Source organism: Piliocolobus tephrosceles, chromosome 13, assembly GCF_002776525.5.
Source record: "Piliocolobus tephrosceles isolate RC106 chromosome 13, ASM277652v3, whole genome shotgun sequence".
NCBI classification, from domain to species: domain Eukaryota; kingdom Metazoa; phylum Chordata; class Mammalia; order Primates; family Cercopithecidae; genus Piliocolobus; species Piliocolobus tephrosceles.
Window position 1 is genome coordinate 7,365,023 of NC_045446.1, and position 16,767 is coordinate 7,381,789.

The 16,767-nt window shown below is 45.4% G+C and overlaps 2 protein-coding genes across 3 annotated transcripts in view; one reads left to right on the top strand and one right to left on the bottom strand.

The window, feature by feature from the left end:
• The window catches only part of RCE1 (Ras converting CAAX endopeptidase 1), a 92,025-nt gene extending 77,382 nt beyond the window's left edge, over positions 1–14,643 (bottom strand). For both annotated transcript variants that reach the window (XM_031933912.1, XM_023186309.3), the window contains exons 1-2: positions 14,513–14,643; positions 489–542 (exon numbers count right to left, since the gene is read on the bottom strand). The gene's annotated coding sequence lies outside the window, so the exon portion shown is untranslated. The remainder of the gene's footprint in view (positions 1–488; positions 543–14,512) is intronic.
• LOC111533669 (pyruvate carboxylase, mitochondrial-like) overlaps positions 1–16,767 on the top strand; it is a 1,148,173-nt gene that overhangs the window by 189,041 nt on the left and 942,365 nt on the right. The gene's annotated exons all lie outside the window — the stretch shown is intronic.

Below are 16,767 nucleotides of genomic sequence, written 5' to 3' on the forward strand. Positions count from 1 at the left end.
AATTCTTAAAACTAAGGTCAGCAAAAATTCCTAAACCATACCAACTATGACATATAATGTGGAAACATTATTACTGCTAGTCAACCATTTATAGTAAAAGCATTCTCCACACATTCTTTCTTTGAAGTAGATAGAAACAAATATCTACTAAAATTTTTATTTTACATCTGGGATAATTTTCTCTGAAGTTGTAGAGAGAGTATACAGAAAAGCTACAGTGATCTAGGTATCTTGTCAATTCTATACAGTTTTATATTAATAGATCATCTTTTAGTAAAGAAGCCAGATAAAATGTAGGATAAAGTACTGCATGAGACATAATTATGTTAAAAAATTATTATTTATCTGAAATTCAAATTTAAGTGGGTGTCCTGTATTTTTATTTATAAATCTGTCAACTCTTTCTTTCAATATAAATTTGTTTCAGAAAATATCAAATTAATTGTTGGGAAGAGAGTCAGACTCATGGAAGTTAGGTAATTCTTTACCTTTTAGGAACTTCTTGAGGACCACGCCACCAAAAAGGCTTCCTGCAGAAGCAACTGTAAGAAACAAAGAAATATCACAAATAAGTAAATGTATTCTACCGAAAGAATCAAATGGGAGTCTAAAAAACTGCTTATAGACACAGAACATTTGAAAAGTGACCACTACTAATAAGTTTGGTAAAAATGGAAACATCAAAGAAATACTATAATGGTACAATGACTGTTTTGGAGAAAAATACCTTCTTAGAGATAACCAAATAGCAAGTCTTTTCACCTATATTCAACATCCACCCACAATCAACACCAGGACTGCCTCTTTGGATGATACTCTACTTGACAGAAAAAGATTATGCGAAGACTGAAAATTGCAGCTAGTAATCAGAATATATCATGTCACTAACTCATATCCTAATATAAGATTCAATTAAAACTTTGGCTCTTCTTTTAACCAATTTTACCCTTAAATAGAAAATACCAGGCTATCAGGTAAGAATTCTCTTACCTAGAGTTCTAACTATAAATATTAGAAATTTTAGAGCAATAATTCTTCAGGGCAGACAGTGAATAAGGAAGCAGGCACCAAGGGGACAAAAAGATCAGAACTACCTAGAGGCTTTTTATTTTCAAACTGAATATGCCCTTCCCCAGAGAAACGTGACCTCATAGTTCAGAATCTAAGAATCATTGCCATAGGATCCAATAGAAATATATCTGTCCCTCAGAAAATGTGCATCTTTCAAGCAGGGAAAAAAGGTTGAGAATCATGGAACTAGAGTGAGAGGCAACATCATTCTGTAAACTGCTGTCCAGTTCAGTAGCCAGAAACTACATATGGCTATTTACATTTAGCTAAATTAAATTAGAAATTTAGTTCCAGCCGGGTATGGTGGCTCACACCTGTAATCCCAGCACTTTGGGAGGCCAAGGTGGGTGGATCACCTGAGGTCAGGAGTTTGAGACCAGCCTGGCCAACATGGTGAAATCCCATCTCTACTAAAAACAACAAAAATTAGCTGGGCATGGTGGCGGACACCTGTAATCCTGGTTACTTCGGAGACTGAGGCAGGAGAATCGCTTGAACCCAGGAGGCAGAGGTTGCAGTGAGCTGAGATCGTGCCATTGCACTCCAGCCTGGGCAACCAGAGCAAATATCTGTCTCAAAAAAAAAAATTTTAGTTCCTCAGTCACATTAGCCACATTTCAAGTGCTCCATAGCCACATACAGCTAATGGCTAGTCTGCTAAACAGGAGATAGAGAACATTTCCATCATCACGAAAAGTTTTATTGGATAGTAACGCTCTAGATTTCCAGATTTTAAGTGATTCTGGATAAATGATACACACTTCCAAAGGCCTAAGTCCAAGCAGCTAGAACATTTAACAAAAGATAGTCTTTTGTGTTTTGTTTTGTTTTTTTCAATTGAGAGAGTCTCTCTGTCGCCCAGGCTGGAGTGAAGTGGTACAATCTCGGCTCACTGCAACCTCTGCCTTCCAGGTTCATGCGATTCTCCTGCCTCAGCCTCCTGAGTAGCTGGGACTATAGGCGTGTGCCACCATGCCCGACTAATTTTTATATTTTTAGTAGAGATGAAGTTTCACTATGTTGGCCAGGCTGGTCTCGAACTCCTGACCTCAAGCAATCCACCTGTCTCGGCCTCCCAAAGTGCTGGGATTACAGGCGTGAGCCATCATGCTTGCACCCACCCCCATCCCCCACCCTCCCCTTTATAAAGACCATCTTTTGGCCAGGCATGTTGGTTCACACCTGTAATCCCAGCACTTTGGGAGGCTGAGGTGGGTAGATCTTTTGAGCTCAGGAATTCAAGACCAGCCCGGGTAATATCACAAAACCCCATCTCTACAAAAAAATTAAAAAATTAGCTGGTCGTGGTGGCACACACCTGTAGTCCAGCTATTCAGGAGGCTGAGGTGGGAGGATCAGCTCAGCCAGGGAAACAGAGGTTGTAGTGAGCCGTGATGGCACCACGGCACTCCAGCCTGGGCAACACAGAGCAAGGCCCCATTTCAGAAAAAAATTTTGTTTACATTGTTTTAAAAAGATAATCTTCTGTTCTATAGAGGGGATCTGGGGGAATGCTTGCTTTAAAATACGTATTTTATAGATAAGTCTCTACTGTCATCTTTGTATCTGGAGGATAGAATTTTATCGCTTTTATATAAAAGCATTGGAAGTATAACTGAAAATTGAGGGCTGGATAGGATGTGGAGCAGGTGGAAGCACTCCTCACCCATAATTAGCTGGGTGTGGTGGTGGGCATCTGTAATCCCAGCTAGTGGGGACGGTGGGGGCCAGGGTCGGGGGCAGAAGCACGAGAATCACTTGAACCTGGGAGGTGGAGGTTGCAGTGAGCCGAGACCGTGCTACTGCACTCCAGCCTGGGTAACAGAGCAAGACTCTGTCTTGAGAAAAAAAAAAGGGGAAGGAGGTTAACTGTATGTAGCATTTCCCAAACAGTATGTTTCACAGTCCACACTGGTATATGAGAGGTCCTGAATAGACCTACAGTTTAAAAATTCATTTTAACTAACATTTCCCAAATTTAAATGACTACATAACTCCTTCCTTATAACTCATATAAATATTCTGTGGCATACATTTTGGGAAACATCATGAAAATCATATTTGTTAAAGCCTTCAATAATTACTGATGGAAAAAAACTAGTCATCTCTCAGCTTCTGATAGATGAATCATCTCAGATATCAAATTTGCTAGTTTGTTGTGGGTTGAACTATGTCCCCCAAAAGATAGTTTTAAGTAGTAGCCCCAGTGTCTATGACTTTATTTGGAAATAGATGCAATCAAGTTAAGACAAGGTCATACTGGATTAGGGTGGTCCTGAATCCAATGACTGGTGTCTTTGTAAGAAGGCCATGTGAAGAAATAGAGAAATACAGAGGAGAATGTCATGTGAAGGCAGGGAGTGATACATCCACAATCTAAGAAATACCAAAGATTGTCAGCAACCACCAGAAGCTAGGAGAAAGGCATGGAACAGATTTCTGAGCCTCCACAAGGAACTAACCCTACTAAGACCTTGATTTTGGACTTCTAGCCTCCAGAACTGTGAGAAAATATATTTTGTTTCAAGCTATCCAGTTTGTGGTACTTTGTTACAGCAGCCCTAGAGATCAGAGATTTCAAACCAAACTTAAAAGATACCACTGCACAGTTCCAGGCAGGTGGCTGATTGAACATACACACAATTTATTTTCATTCCCTCCTGAAACCTCAATAAAATAATAGAAAAGAGAAGAGATTTTTAAGGGCATCAACCCACAAGGATAGAAAACAAGAGACAAACATGATTGTAATAAAAATCTAGACACTACAGGCCAAGTGCAGTGGCTCATGCCTGTAATCTCAGCACTTTGGGAGACGAAGGCAGGTGGATCACCTGAGGTTAGGAGTTCGACACCAGCCTGGCCGACACGGTGAAACCGTCTCTACTAAAAATACAAAATCTAGCCAGGCATGGTGGCACATGCCTATAGTCCCAGCTACTCAGGAGGCTGAGGCAGGAGAATCTCTTGAACCCGGAAAGCAGAAGTTGAAGTGAGCTGATATCACACCACTGCACCCCCACCCTGGGTGACAGAGTGACTCTATCTCAAAAAAAAAAAAAAAAACTAGAAACTACAAAGCAGAACGACTAGTAGGCAAGTGTTTAGGGAAAGACTCAGGCATGGCAGTATCAGAACCTCTAAATGTATGAGTGAGGCAGAAGATAAATTAAGAAGAGTCAGTTAAAAAATGAATTTAAATAAATCTTTTCTTTTTTTTTTTTTTTTGAGACAGAGTCTCGCTCTGTCGCCCAGGCTGGAGTGCAGTGGCAGGATCTCAGCTCACTGCAAGCTCCGCCTCCAGGGCCCACGCCATTCTGCTGCCTCAGCCTCCCAAGTAGCTGAGACCACAGGCGCCCACCACTGCGCCCGGCTAATTTTTTGTATTTTTAGTAGAGATGGGGTTTCACCGTGTTAGCCAGGATGGTCTCGATCTCCTGACCTTGTGATACACCCGCCTTGGCCTCCCAAAGTGCTGGGATTACAGGTGTGAGCCACCGCGCCCGGCCTAAATCAATCTTTAGATTCCCTCCTCCACTCAGCATTCAAGGGATTGGCTCCTCCCTAACTTCTGCGTGGACTGGGGAGAAGATACTTCAAAATGGTCAAGGTGTTGATCTTTGGGATGAGAATCAAAGTTGTACTAAAAACAAGTGGAGTTAGTGAACAGAATCCCTGAATGCTGAGATACCCAACACCCCTCTTCCTCTCTCATTCCCAGAATCAAATCTGGCTTTTACCGACTTGGTAGGAGACTGAAAGATCTGGCCATTCCAAGAGCAAAGACCTACAGATATTGTTATTGAAGAGAAGAGAAAGTTCCCCAGTTAAAAGCTCAATTAGATCACCTTTCAGTGATGCTAACGATTTCAAATCAGTTTTATAGTCTCTCTTAAAAATGAGCCATCAATAATTTTAAGATATTTGAAGAAAGCTTCCAACATGAAAACAGACACCTGACTGAGTAAGAAAAGCAATACAAGGGAAACAGGAATGAGGTGGAGAAAAGAAAACTTAAAAAAAATCTTTATAAACTCAAAAAGATGAGATAATGCCTAGAAAGTAGAAGAGATAAAAATTAGGAGAGAAACGATTTTAAAAAGGAAAAAGAACCAGTCTAGGAAATCTAATATCTAAATAATAGAACTTCCAGAAAGGGGGGGAAAAAAAAAGAGGCCAGGCATGGTGGCTCACACCTGTAATCCCAGCACTTTGGGAGGCTGAGGCGGGTGGATCACGAGGTCAGAAGATAGAGACCATCCTGGCTAACACGGTGAAACCCCGTCTCTACTAAAAACACAAAAAATTAGCCGGGCGTGGTGGTGGGCACCTGTAGTCCCAGCTACTCGGGAGGCTGAGGCAGGAGAATGGCGTGAACCCAGGAGGTGGAGCTTGTAGTGAGCAGAGATCGCGCCACTGCACTCCAGCCTAGGTGACAGAGTGAGACTCGGTCTCAAAAGAAAAAAAAAGGAGAGAGAGAGAGAATACAAGGGAAAATTTCCCAGAACCAAAGGACAAGGGTTTCCAGATTTAAAAGTCCTGCTGAGTGCTGAGCACAATGTCTGAAAACACACCCACAGCCAGGCACATCATTGTGACAATGGAGACCACAGCAGAGACTGCTAGTACTCACAAATACCCCATTCTCCTTCTTCCTGAATACATTATTTAACTACATTTTTCAATCTTCCTTGCAACTGCAGGGCTGTGGCAATAAGACTAAGTCCTGGTTGGCCAGAGGCGGTGGCTCATGCCTGTAATCCCAGCACTTTGAGAGGCTGAGCTGGGCGGATCACCTGAGGTCAGGAGTTCAAGACCAGCCTAGCCAACGTGATGAAACTCTAAAAAATACAAAAATTAGCTGGGTGTGGTGGCTAACACCTGCAATCCTAGCTACTAAGGAGGCTGAGGCAGGAGAATTGCTTGAACGCGGGAGGTGGAGGTTGCAGTGAGCTGAGACTGTGCCACTGCACTGCAGCAACAGAGTGAGACTCTGTCTTAAAAAACATAAAAATATGGCCAGGTGTGGTGGCTCAAGCCTGTAATCCTAGCACTTTGGGAGGCCAAGACAGGTGGATCACGAGGTCAGGAGATCAAGACCATCCTGGCTAACACAGTGAAACCGTGTCTCTACTAAAAACACAAAAAATTAGCCAGGCGCGGTGGCGGACACCTGTAGTCCCAGCTACTTGGGAGGCTGAGGCAGCAGAATGGCATGAACCCTGGAGGCAGAGCTTGCAATGAGCCAAGATCGCACCACTGCACTCCAGCCTGAGTGACAGAGCAAGACTCTGACTCAAAAATAAATAAATAAAAAATAAAAGACTAAGTCCTCGCCAATAGAACATGAGCAGTAGTGATATACATAATTCCTGAGCCTACCCCATAGAAGTCTTCCATTTATAAGCTTTGCTCACTTTTCCCATCCTCAGCTGAATGAAGAGAACTTAGAGGACCTAGAGAAGGATACATCCCCAAGACAGAAATAGCATAGAACAAGATACTTGCCTGCTTGCCTGCATACACACATTCATCTCACTGTGAGATACAAGAAAACCAAACATTTTCTGTGTTAAGCCACCGAGTTTTTGTTGTTGTTGTTGTTGTTGTTTTGTTAGAGTCTCACTCTGTCGCCCAGGCTGGAGTGCAGTGGTGTGATCTTGACTCACTGCAACCTCCACCTCGGGGTTCAAGCAATTCTCCTGCCTCAGCCTCCTGAGTAGCTGGGACTACAGGTGCATGCCGCCACGCCCACTAAGTTTTTGTATTTTAATAGAGATGGGGTTTCACTGTGTTGCCCTGGCTGGTCTCAAACTCCTGAGCTCAGGCAATCCACCTGCCTCAGCCTCCCAAAGTGCTAGGATTACAGGCATGAGCCACCGTGCCTGGCCAAGTCATTGAGATTTTAGGGTTTATTTGTTATAGCACCTACCCTTATTTACTGTAATTAATACTAGGATAAAGAGAAGATTCTAGGCTGGGCACGGTGGCTCAAGCCTGTAATCCTAGCACTTTGGGAGGCCGAGACGGACAGATCACGAGGTCAGGAGATCGAGACCATCCTGCTAACATGGTGAAACCCCGTCTCTACTAAAAAATACAAAAAACTAGCCGGGTGAGGTGGCGGGCGCCTGTAGTCCCAGCCACTCAGGATGCTGTGGCAGGAGAATGGCGTAAACCCAGGAGGCAGAGCTTGCAGTGAGCTGAGATCCGGCCACTGCACTCCAGCCTGGGCGACAGAGCGAGACTCCATCTCAAAAGAAAAAAAAAAAAAAGAGAGAAGATTCTAAAAGCTTAGAGAGAGGCCAGAACGGTGGCTCATGCTTGTAATCCCAGTACTTTGGGAGGCCGAGGTGGGTAGATCGCTTGAGGTCAGGAGTTTGAGACCAGCCTGGTGAAACCCTGACTCTAGTAAAAATACAAAAAGTAGCCGGGCATGGTGGCACATGCCTGTAATCCCAGCTACTCGGGAGGCTGAGGCAGAAGAATCACTTGAACCCGGGAGGCGGAGGTTGCAGTGAGCCAAGATCATGCCACTACACTCCACCCTGGGTGACAGAGTGAAACTCCATCTCAAAAAAATAAAAATAAAAGCTTACAGAGAGGGGAAGAAAAAAGAAAAAACAGGTCATATACAGAGCAATCAGAAAGATTTTTAGAATTTTCAATAGCAACACCTGAAGTTAGAAAATAATGCTGCAATGTCATCAAAATTCTGAAAGAAAAATGAATTCTGGCTTAGAATCCTATATGGCCACACTATCAATTAGGGTATATGTGGAGATGTTTTCAGAGATGTAAGGTCTCAAGAAATTTACCTTCCAAACACTCTTTCCAAGGAAGCTGCTGGAGCCTGAGATCCATCAGGAAAGATCCATAAGGAAAAAGCAAGGAATAAGCCAAGAAAAAAAAAAAAGAGGGGGATTCTGGAAGCACAAAATCTAATGCAAGAGAAAAAACTACAGAAACACTCTGAATGAAGGGAAGATTCCAAGACAACAGCTGTGCACCAGATACAAAAGGCATCAAGTCAAAATTAGAGCAGGTCAGGAAACACTGGAAAAGAGTTTTTCAGGAGGATGAAATTGATATATTATCTGATGTACCGGAATATACTGAGTAGATTTAGACAAATGCTGAAAGTTTGGGAGTCGACTAGATGATAAAAACAGAAAACAAATTAAAATAAGTATTAACTGAAGGGAAATTATAAAGAAAAGTAATCAAAGTTTTCTATATGGCTAAACTGCATTTAATGGTCATAATAATGAGTAAATATTGATCTACATGGTTGGAAAATTATATTAAAAGGAAGACACATGGTAGAGGTGAAGATATTAAAGAGAGCTGTCATCCTTTATGGCAGAAAATCAATAAATGCCTATAAAAAGGAAGATCAAGATATAACAATTTAGGGCTGAGCACAATGGCTCATGCTTATAATTCCAGCACTTTGGGAGGCTGAGGCAGGTAGATTGCTTGAGTCCAGGACTTCAAGACCAGCCTGGGCAACATAGGGAGACCTCATCTGCATGAAAAAAAAAACATTAGTTGGCCAGGCACGGTGACTCACGCCTGTAATCCCAGCACCTTGGGAGGCAGAGGTGGGTGGATCACGAGGTCAAGAGATTGAGACCATCCTGGCCAACGTAGTGAAACCTGGTCTCTACTAAAAATACAAAAATTAGCTGGGCGTGGTGGTGCACACCTGTAGTCCTAGCTACTTGGGAGGCTGAGAAAGGAGAATCGCTTGAATCTGGGAGGCAGATGTTGCAGTGAGCCGAGATCACGTCACTGTACTCAACCTGGTGACAAAGCGAGACTTTGTCTCAAAACACAAAAACAAAACAAAACAAAAATTAGTCAGGCATGGTAGCACGTGCATGCGTGTAGTCCCAGCTACTTGGAAGGCTGAGGTGGTAGGATCACCTGAGCCCAGGAGGTCAAGGCTGCAGTGAGCAGTGACTGCACCACTGCAGTCCAGCCTGGGTGACAGAGTAAGACCCTGTCTCTAAATAAATAAATAAATAAATAAATAAATAAATAAATAACATCTTGGCCAGGCACGGTGGCTAACACCTGCAATCCCAGCACTTTGGGAGGCCAAAGTGAGAGGACTGCTTGAGCCCAGGAGTTTGAGACCAGCCTGGGCAACATAGCAAGAGACCCTGTCTCTACAAAAATACAAAAATATAACAACCAGGCATGGTAGCACATGCCTGTAGTCCTAGCTACTCAGGAGGCTGAGTTAGGAGGATCATTTGAGCCCAGGCATTTAAGGTTACAGTGAGCTATGATTGTGCCAGTGAACTCCAGCCTGGGTGACAGAGTGAGACCCTATTTGAAAATTAAAAAAAAAAAAAAAAAAAAAGGATATAACAACACAAACAAACATGTTACTTAGATCAAAGATAAATATTAAATAATTAAGAGAGTTAAAAGCATTAGCCTCTAGGAGGGAGAAAGATGGGAAGGGGGAGATGGGGGAAGCAAGCAGGGTACTGTCAGGTTTTTTGTTTTGTTTGAGATGGAGTCTCATTCTGTCACCCAGGCTGGAGTGCAGTGGCGAGATCTTGGCTCACTGCAACCTCTGCCTCCCAGGTTCAAGTGATTCTCATGCCTCAGCCTCCCAAGTAGCTGGGATTACAGGTGTGTATTACCACACCCTGCTAATTTTTATATTTTCAGTAGAGACAGGGCTTCCCCATGTTGGACAGCTGATCTCGAACCCCTGACCTCATGTGATCCGCCCACCCCAGACTCCCAAAGTGCTAGGATTATAGGCATGAGCCACTACACCCAGCCAAAACCATATGTGTGTATAACTGACAAAAACTAAAACTAAATAAATGTACTTTTACAAAAAAAACGAAATAGATCCCTTATGCTAACATGAAATGCTGCCCACAAAGCACTGGTACACAGCACAGTCATATGTATAGTATAGTCCTAGTTTTAAAAAATTGATATTAATAACTATGAACATATGCATAGAAAAATCTAGAAGATAGATTATCCTTGGCAAGAGGGGAAAAAAAGGAAAATCTAGAATATATACTGAATGTTAATAATCATCTCAAGGGGTGAGATGTGTAGAAAGTCTCACTCTCCACAATATATGTTTCTGTAATGTTTTTTATCAAGCATGTATCACCATGTTTCCTACCAAATATATATATATATATAATATAAACATAGGCTGGATGTGGTAGCTCATGTTTGTAATCCCAGCCCTTTAGGAGGCTGAGGCAGGCGGATCACTTGAGGTCAGGAGTTTGAGACCAGCCTGGCCACCATGGTGAAACCCCCATCTCTATTAAAAATACAAAAAAAAAAAACATTAGCTAGGCATGGTGGCAGCCGCCTGTAATCTCAGCTACTCAGGAGGCTGAGGCAGAAGAACTGCTTGAACCCAGGAGGCATAGGTTGCAGTGAGCCCAGATTGCGCCACTGCACTCCAGCCTGGGTGACAGAGTGCGACTCCATCTCTAAATAAATAAATAATTATAACCATAATTACGTAAAGCTCAGAAACAATAAAGAGAAAAGAAATGACCCCTATTCTAGGTGGGCTAAAGAAGTTCATTAGGCTCAAAATGCAGAATTGAGTTTCTTGCCAAAAACTATCGTGGCTGAAGTCCTTTGCTTTGAATTAAATCAACCTTGCTAACCTGGCCAGTTTACTGGATTAGATTATTACAACCACACAGAGACCAACCATCACCCTAGACGTGTAGCCAAGCATTTCCCTCATGAGTAGTGGGAACCCTGCCAGAGTGGAGTTCATGCAGAGTAAGAGCAAACCAACCTGTCATACTGCTCTTGAAGATGTTTAATATTAACATACAAAGAGAAGACAGGTCATTCCTGTTCAGGTAAGCAAATGTCTTGTAAAGCCTAGTTTACTATCCAATCTCAACTTGGTGCCCAAGTGACTTCTCTAAGCCTGAAAGGACAACTTCATTCCAAAGTACCCTTCAATAAACCTACACACACACACACACACACACCCCCCACAAAAAAAAGCTAACTCTTCAAGTTTGAGAAAATTCATGTTTCAGAGCCACTTAATGCATCAGGTTTCCCTCAAGACGACAGGCAAAAATGATAAAAGCATGAAAGCCAAATGGAAGAGATATTTTCAAACTAATCACAGGTCATGATTATTGAAGTATGTACTATTCATAATTTTCTTTTTTTGCAACTGCCAAAATTTACACTTGGAAAACAAAAAAGCTCAATGCAATATAATTTTGCTGTGAAAAAGTAGGTTAAAATCAAGAGAAAAATAAGATTGTTTTGGAGCAATTTTAACTTAAACCAGTAAAATAAATAATCTATGGTAAGAGTCATTCTACTCACCTTTCCTGTATGATACATTTGTAAATCTACCACCAGATACTTATTACATAATCATTTCATTTTATAATTATGGAACAATCCTGGAATAAAAGATTATGACTAATTGAAATTTTTAAATAAGCTACGACATAAACCATGACAAAAGAGACAGAAAATCAGTATTTTTTCTTTCTCTACTTACTAGTTGTTACACAATGAAGAGCATTTGCTTGGTGCTTAGAATGTAATCCTTCTATGGAAATCTCTAGCTGCCCTTCTAGCAATGCTCCCTTTGATACATCTATGTCACACTTCCAGTGAATTATTAAAAATCTCAAAATCTGAAAAGAGCACAATTCAAAGAAAACATAATGTTCTTTAGAAATCACAGTAATAATATATCTCTACGACCCAGCTAAATTAGTAACTCTAATTTCCCCCAAAAATTGTATTCTTGCTTCTAAAATGTCAGATATAGGTGTGTTCAGAGTGTTATGTCTAAACAAAATAAATAGCTAGGAGAATGACCTAAGAAAGGAGACAGTGAAACTCAACACAATGCCCTGTAAGACAGGAAATTGAGACAATACATTCCTTTATTCAGAAGATAAATTCATCTGGAAATAATAATTAGGGAAAAATTAAGTGGGAGTTTGTTTTTCTTGTTTCTTTTTTCCTGCCCCAAATAAAAGCCAACATGAAGACTATGAATAAGAGTGACATCTGGGCCGAGCGCGGTGGCTCAAGCCTGTAATCCCAGCACTTTGGGAGGCCAAGACAGGTGGATCACGAGGTCAGGAGATCGAGACCATCCTGGCTAACACGGTGAAACCCCGTCTCTACTAAAAAATACAAAAAAAAAACTAGCCGGGCGAAGTGGCGGGCGCCTGTAGTCCCAGCTACTCAGGAGGTTGAGGCAGGAGAATGGCGTAAACCCCGGAGGCGGAGCTTGCAGTGAGCTGAGATCCGGCCACTGCACTCCAACCTGGGCAACACAGCGAGACTCCGTCTCAAAAAAAAAAAAAAAGTGACACCTGGTTATGAATCATCTTAATCTTTCATTAAATCACCATTTTTGAGGGTCAGAATACTATTTAAGAGTGCTAATGCTGCCCTGCGTGGTAGCTTATGCCTGTAATCCCAGCACTTTGGGAGGCCGGGGTGGGAGGATCACTTGAGCTCACCAGTTTGAGATCAGCCTGGACAACATACTGATACCTTATCTCTACTAACAACAAAATTAGCCCAGTGTGGTGGTGCGTGCCTGTGGTCTCAGCCACTGGGGAGGCTGAGGCAGGAGGATCTCTTGAGCCCAGAAGGTTGAGGCTGAAGTGAGTCTTGATCAGGCCACTGCACTCCATACCTGGATTTGAATCCCTGATGTGCCAAACACCTGCGACCCCCGTGTTCAAGCAATTCTTCTGCCTCAGCCTCCCAAGTAGCTGGGATTACAGGTATGTGCCACCACGCCTGGCTAATTTTGTATTTTTAGTAGTGACGGGGTTTCTCCATTTTGGTCAGGCTGGTCTCGAACTCTGGACCTCAGGTGATCCACCTGCCTCAGCCTCCCAAAGTGCTGGGATTACAGGCGTGAGCCACCACTAATTTTTGTATTTTTTGCAGAGACAGAGTTTCCTCATGTTGGCCAGGATGGTCTTGAACACCTGATTTCAAGTGATCTGCCCGCCTCGGCCTCCCAAAGTGCTGGGAATACAGGCTACCCACCGCAACCGGCCAACTCCCATTATTATTCATGCAAACAGATTTTTTCTTTTACAGGGAGGCAACACAAGGAAAATTATTACTCCCTTTTTAAAGGCAGGGAGATCTGGGAACTAAGATCCTCATTTGTACCAGTTAACAAGAATGGTTTCCAGGTACATGTAGAGTCTAACTCTTCCTTCACACGTCCTGTTACGATAATCATATCGGGTCGGGTACAGTGGCTCACACCGGTATCAGCACTTGGGGAGGCGGAGGCGGGCGGATCACTTGAGGTCAGAAGTTCAAGACCAGCCTGGCCAACATGGTGAAAACCTGTGTCTACTACAAACACAAAAATGAGCCAGGTGTGGTGGTGAGCGCTTGTAACCCCAGCTACTCGGTAGGCTGACACAGGAGACTCTCTTGAACTCGGGAGGCGGAGGTTGTGGTGAGCCGGAATCACGCCACTGCATTCCAGCCTGGGCAACAGAGCCAGACTCTGTCTCAAAAAACAAACAAACAAACAAAAACCCCAAAGATACTCCCATATCGGTAATGACAGCGCAGTTGGGAAAAGAACACTGGCCTACGAGTCAGCGCCCTGGGTTCTAGCTTAGATTCTGTTATTCGTAAAATGGAATCCCGCAGCCTTCTTTGATGACAACAAACAGGCAGGACGCCCGAGGGCACTCTCTCAGGTGCCCTCAGAGCCTGTGCTTCTGTCACCTGCACAGTACCCCTCACAAACTGCAGCTCAGCGTTCCATTGGGCACCGGCGGTGAAAGTGGGTAATGAAATGAGAACACGGGGCGTGGCCGGCGCCAGGTGCTCAGTGTCATCTTCCAGAGCAGCTCCCCAAGCACAGGTGTGGCCTCTGAACCTCGCCCTTTCACGTCCAGCTGCTCCAAACCCAGAAACCTGCACCTGCACCGGGAGTTGTCGCCCTTGCTCCCGGTCTGCACTGGGTCCCTCCTTGCCTCTGCTCTGGCGCCCCGATTTCCACCCCCACCCCCATCCCAGGGCTTGCACCTTTCCTTTCCTTCTTTCCGCGCCCCCTCCCAGCACCCGGCATATGGAAAACGCTGGACTCCGGCGGGCACCTCCGAGGCTGCGTCAGGCTCTGCCTCTGGGTGTCCGCCGGTGCTCGGTAAACGCCGCAGCTTTCTAAGCCGTCCGCTGGAGAAGGAGTCGTTCCCCCCACCCAGAGTACCCCGCGAGCGAGAGCCCTCATCTGCTCCTACTTCCTCGCTTCCCGGTGGGAGACGGGCCTCGATTCCCTAACCTTCCTCCTTCACCTTAGGCGACGCCCGACCCCTCTGCCCAAACTTCGCGGTCTCCTCACAAAGCCCGTCTCCTCAGAAAGTGTCCTCCGCTTTCTCTCCCTTCCCGGCATCACCTCGAACACGGCCACAGCCGTCCCCTCCATGCCGCGCAGGGAATAGCGGCAACGCCCAGTCGAAGGGTGCCCGCCCGCGGCCGCCGCCCCCTCCTCAGCTCGGGCTTGGAACTCCTCCAGTGCCCACGCCCACGCCTACTCCCGGCAGCACTAGCCAGTCCCTACCCGCGCGCGCACCTGCGCGCGCGCACGTCCCGCCCACCTACCCGCCGCGCCTGCGCACTCGACGCTGCATCGCCCCGAGGCCAGGAGCCGCCGCCGGGAGCTGCCTAGAGCCTGTGAGCGCCGCTGGTGCTAGTCTGCCCGCAGGTGGGCGGTTCTGGGCGGGGAAGAGCCCGCGAGAGGCGGCTGAGGCTGGAGGCAAGCGGGAATGAGGCCAGGCCACGACTCCTCCCTGCTCTCGAAGACAGTTTCCCACGGTGGCGGCGAAATGCGGCCCTTAGGCCTTATCCGGGCTTTGGCCGCCCTTCGCGCTTTCCAAGACCCTTCCCTCGGCCGGTAGGGGCGACAGTGATGGCGCGGCACTTCCAAGCGGGTTCGTGGCCCCTCCAACAGCCCTGCCTGCTGCGGAGGCTACCCCAGGCCAAACCCCGTGTTCCAGACTTAGCAAAGAAAAAGACGGCAAGTTAAAATTGAATTTCATATAAACAGCGAATTTTTTTATATAACTATACTCATATCTTGTGCAATTGTTGGGACATATACTAAAAAATTATTAATCTGAAATTAAAAACGACGCCCCGGGCCAGGCGCAGTGGCTCACGCCCGTCATCCCAGCACTTTTGGAGGCCAAGGCGAGTGGATCACCTGAGGTCAGGAGTTCGAGACCAGCCTGGCCAACGTGTTGGAACCCTGTCTCTACTGAAAATACAAAAATTAGCCGGGCGTGGTGGCGGGCGCCTGTAATCCCAGCTACTTGGGAGGCTGAGTCAGGAAAATTGCTTGAACCTGGGAGGCGGAGGTTGCAGTGAGCCGAGATCGTGCCATTGCACTCCAGCCTGGGCAAAAAGAGCGAAACTCTGTCTCAAAAAAAGAAAAAACGACCCCCCCGTCCTTTACCTGGCAACCAGCCCCAAGCATCTCCCAGCCTAATCCAGGGGGATTAGCTTCCCCCGCAAATGTGGGACCTGAAAGTCGACCTGGCCCCATCTAGGACCCTTTCCACCTTTGACTCTGCACTGAATGTGCCAAGACAAGGAGCTGGCTTTTCTGGACTCTGGCTGACAGGAGAAGCTCTGGGGTTTTCCAAGTGCATTCCTAGCTGGAAGAAGGAAGGTGGTCCTGCCGAGTCCCAGCTGCTGCTCTCTGCCAGGTTCTGGGAGAGGCAGGGTGACAGGGGCTTAAGCCCATAACTGCTGGTGATCTGACAGCCAAAAGAAAACCCTGATGAGAGATTCCTGCCTGGCAAAGAGTTGCCCACGGAGAAGGGTGGGACGGGGTGTTGGCTGCTTTCCTTCAGGGAAAATTCTTCCACCCCAGCCCCAAGACGCCAGGATTGGACAGAACAGGCTGGGGAGCTGGCAGAGTGCCTGCTCAGTATACAACGTTAGTGCTGCTCCAAAGAACATTGTCTATTGAGACCTGAATCATACCCTTCACGAGACTATGCTCAGCGCTCCTCCCCATTCCTCCCCATCTCAGTTGCTCACAGGTAGACCTATTGGAGCAAGGTAGCTTTTATTTCTGGAAAATCCATCATAACCATCAAACTTGATAAACAGCTGGCATTTGAGGAATCATTGGAGTCTTCCTTTCATTTCACCACCACCACCCACAGAGCTCCCTATCCCCACCCCGTGTCTTGTCCTTTTTAAGAAGAGGAGTTGCCAAGGGCAAGGGACCACTGACGTTATTGAATGACTGCTTCTTGTCGGACACCACTAGCTCTTTACATAACTGATATCATCCTCTCAACTATCTTGTAAGAAAATTGTTATCATCACTATTTTAGGGGTGAGAAACCAAGGTATTGAGGATGGTTCTTTAAAATATTTCCCATCAAGGCTGGGCGCAGTGGCTCATGCCTGTAATCCCAACACTTTGGGAGGCCCAGGTGGGTGAATCATTTGAGGTCAGGAGATCGAGACCAGCCTGGCCAACATGGTGAAACCCTACCTCTACTAAAAATACAAAAATTAGACAGGCGTGGTAGCCTGTGGCTGTAGTCCCAGCTACCTGGGAGACTGAGGCAGGAGAATTGTTTGAATCCAGGAGGTGGAGGTTGCAGTGAGCTGACATTGCGCCACTGCACTCCA